The 4,207-nt window shown below is 31.5% G+C and overlaps 2 long non-coding RNA genes across 2 annotated transcripts in view; both read left to right on the top strand.

Moving 5' to 3' along the window:
- LOC110269054 overlaps positions 1-4,207 on the top strand; it is a 29,831-nt gene that overhangs the window by 3,802 nt on the left and 21,822 nt on the right. The gene's annotated exons all lie outside the window — the stretch shown is intronic.
- LOC110269055 lies at positions 2,642-3,465 on the top strand. Its single transcript, XR_002358017.1, has 2 exons — positions 2,642-2,944; positions 3,231-3,465. It is a non-coding gene; the product is annotated as an uncharacterized LOC110269055 (long non-coding RNA).

The raw sequence follows: 4,207 nt of genomic DNA, 5'->3' as shown, positions 1-4,207 counted from the left end.
TTCCTACAAATTAAAAATATCTATAATTAAAAACTTAATTAGATCTTTAATCATATATTTTTGAAAAAAATATTTCATTAATTAATTAATTTTTAAATTAAAAAAATTTAATTGTTGAACATAAATAAAAATAGTAAAAATTTAAAAATAAATACAAATATAAAAAGTAAAAATTCTAATTCTAACCCTCATTTCACTCTTCATTTTGTTGTTCGCCGCTCTCGTCTATTCTCACTGCCTCCACGGCTCTACCTCTCACACTCAAGGTCACCGTCTCATTGCAAAAGACAGAACCGTCATCGCTGCCTCACTGAGTTACCCTCTTTCTCTTATTTAAAATAAATTTATAACAAATATTATTTTTTGTTTTATTATCGCTCTAAAAATTAACATATTTTTATACTTAAACAAATTTTTAAAAAACTCTCACAAGAATAAAATATAGAGCTCTGATTTTTTCCCTCCCTCTACTAGACTATTAGTCCTAAACCCACCATAACCCAACACTCATCATTAAGCCTGTAAGACCCCCGATTGTTAGAAAATAAATAATAAACTATTTATGATTTATTATAGTTATTCATAGTTTTATTTTTAAAAAATTATTTACCAAAAAACAATTAAATCAAAGTCATGAGATTTTGAGTTTAAAATTAATTAGAATTCATATATTTTTCATAAATATTTGGATATCTTTTATTTAAAATTTTAGTAATTTAATTACTCCTAGTTTTATTAAAAATACCTACTCTATACCCTAATTTTATTAAAATTCCCAAATAGAAACCTAATTTACACACACTTTTCAAACCATAACCCTTACCTTTTTTTCCAACTGCCCCCACACACAACCCCTCACCAAATACATACACATGGAAAGAAAAGAAAAAGAGAGAGAGAAGGGGGCGGGGGGCTCAAGGGGGAAGAAGGAGATGGAAGGAGAGGGGGAAAAGGGGAGACGGTGCCGGTGGGTGTCACTGCCACCGTTGCCACCGTCGTGTCACCATCGGGAGAGACATAATGCGAGGAGAGAGAGAGAAATGAGCTCGCGAGGGAGAATGGAAGTAGCGCTGCCGCTACTGGAGGGGAGCCCTCCAGTCCTCGTCACTGCCAGCTCCGTCGCTGTCGTCACCATTGGATCTGCGTAAAACCGTCGTCCTCGTCATCACCATCAATGTTTCTCCTGGTCATTTGTGGGTCATCACCTCTCCTGTTTCTACTGTCAAGCCGTCGTCTGCCCCTCTAGATGTTGCTGCTTTTGAATCGCGCCTTGTCACTAGTTCTCTGCCTCCTCGTTGTGGCCCAACCTCTAATTAGGTAACTCAAGTGTCTCTTGTTCTGTGATTTTAGTTGATTTGGTTTCTGTTTTGATTTGAAAATTGATTTTGTATAATGCTGCATGTTTTGGTCCCTGACTCTCTGGTTGGAAGTGCATTTTCTATTTTGGTCACTGATTCTCTAGCTGAAAATTCATTTTCTATTTTGGTCATTGATTCAAATAGGAAAATATTAATTCTGTTTTGACTGAAGCTATTCAATACAAATAAAATTAATTTTATGGTTAATTTTTGGATGTCATAGACCAAAATCTCTAAGATTGATTCTTTGCTTATTGCTCATAATTGCATCTCTGTTTCATATAAGAATCACATTAAATAAGAATGTTGTACTGCATGGATAACTCTTATGTATACCTAATTAAATATGAATGTTTCAATGTGACAGTAAGTTTGAACAATGTTAACTGTTTCTAAACCTGTAAATTTGACGATAGTTTAATTTGATCATTCAAGTCTGTAAAAGTTCCAAGTCTTAAAATGTGAAAGGGCCAAAGATATTAGGTAGAATTAGTCTATTTAATTATTCAAATTAAATTGGATTTGGCATGGCGAATCACATCGCAATAGCTTTACATACCTTATCTAATTACTAAACTTGTCATACATAAACTTGTTCAGGTGCTTTATTGCGTTGTTAAATTTTGATGGTATGCTGCTTTGGAACATTTTTCTTTTCAGGTTTGGATCTTCATTATTGTTGAACCTGAGCAAATTTTTTTTGTTGCTGTTAAACATCATTGAGTTGAATTTTGTTGCTGGATAACATCACTGGGTTGAATTTTGTTGCTGGATAACATCACTGGGTTGAATTTTGTTGCTGGATAACATCACTGGGTTGAATTTTGTTGCTGGATAACATCACTGGGTTGAGTTTAATACTTGAATAGTTGAATTTATTGTTGTGTTGCTTAAAAAATCACTTAGCTAAATCTTTTGTTGCTGTAAATTTTTTTTCCTTTGCCAAGTAAAGCTCAAATTTTCTAGACAATTTTTTAGAATTGCATTAATTGACATCATATTGTTATTGATCTTTGTCCTAGATATTAATTGCTATTCCGCATAGTCGCTGTCGAGAAGCAGAACAAAACAAAGAGAAATGCGAAGGAGGATGATGGAGGCCACCACTGTTGCAGGTCTCATTTAATTTGAGTTGAACCGTTTGGTTACATTTACAGAAACTAAAAAGGATGGATCCTATAGATGTTGAGACGGTATGTTTGCATGTGTTCTTATTGTCCAATGAATAATTTCTTTTTGACAGTCCATTTCCTTTTGCAGGTCTCATTTATAGAAACTAAAAAGGATGGATCCTATAGATGTTTAGACGGTATGTTTGCCTGTATTCTTACTATCCAATGAATCATTTCTTTTGATAGTCCATTTCCATTTGCTTCAAACAAATAATTCCTACTCCTTAAATGGAGTTAAGATATTGAAACTTTATTTCTACCAAGGCTTTGAAATATTGACTTTGGACAGATATTAGAAATGTGAAGTTATAAATTTATGTTAGAGAAGTACTTACCAAATCATACTCTATTTAGGTGCTACTGCTGATGAGAAATCTGTCTATCAATTTAAGGAGCCCAGATTTTGAGGATCATGTAAGTATTTGTGTCATTCATCTTTATATTGCTATAACTAAATATGTAATGATGAGCATAATATTTCCTACTTGAGGCTCACCCCACTGTTATACTTCGGCATCTAAGTGCTTGATCTTTATAATGAATCTATTTCCTGAGGATACATAGCTTGAAGTGGTATGCTGATATTCCTCATTTATTTGAAACTGTCTATGTCGTGCCACATTTCTACAAAAGCATCACATACATATTGAAACAAATCTTGTTTCTTAAGCTAGTGTTTTTTTATTGGTGGTCTTTTCAGGTGTGGCACTTATTAAAAGCTTCTCCATGAGAAAGGAGCTGTATGATGTATGAACATGATGGAGTTTGTAATTTGTAGTTTATATTTTGGAGATTTATAATTTCTTATTTTTCTTGTCCTATGTATCTATCTAGTTCATTAGGGTTCTTCAATGTATCTTGTTAGTTTGTACTTTAAGGTTTATATGTTGAAGATTTATAAAACAATCTTAGTTAAATGAAATATATTTGAACTATCTATGTTATTATAAATGTTGACTTGCCGAGTAAATTAGTTAATATATTAATTAATTAAAAAATAATATAATTTGGCAAATTATATGTGTAATTTGTATTAAAAAAATTATTACAAAATAAATAGTATTTTGTAACTAAAGAAAAAAATGTTACAAAATCAAGTTATATTTTGTAGCAAAATTTTATAATAGGAAAAAATATATTGTCACCAAAAATATTTTGAAGATCAAAATTTGTTATCAATTTTGTAACGACTTTTGTTTTTTTGTATCAGAAAAATTTGTTACAAAATATTACTTTGAATTGTAATAGTTCCATTTTTTGTTACAAAAACTTTTTTAACGGGACATACTGCAACGGCCCCTTTTTTTGTTACAAAATCTTTTTGTTTCAAAATATCGATTTTTTGTAACAACTTTTTTTGTTACAAATACTGCTTTTTCTTGTAGTGTTAGTACTTTCAGTTCTTAGACTTAGTTTCATTCTGTTATTTGCTTTAAGTTAAAAAAATTCCTTTTGTCTCATGTACCGCTGGTGCACGAAATTGTGATTACACTTTTCACAACTCCGCACAACTAACCACCAAGTGCCCTGGGTCGTCCAAGTAATACCTTACGTCAGTGATGAGCGGATAATTTATACGCTTTTTGGCATTATTTTTAGTATATTTTTAGTATGTTTTAGTTAGTTTTTATTATATTTTTATTAGTTTTTAAATAAAAATCACTCTTCTGGACTTTA

This window comes from Arachis ipaensis, chromosome B02 (genome assembly GCF_000816755.2).
Source record: "Arachis ipaensis cultivar K30076 chromosome B02, Araip1.1, whole genome shotgun sequence".
Classification (NCBI taxonomy): Eukaryota; Viridiplantae; Streptophyta; class Magnoliopsida; order Fabales; family Fabaceae; genus Arachis; species Arachis ipaensis.
Note: the sequence above shows the minus strand (reverse complement) of the source record. Positions and strands in the feature narration are given on the sequence as shown.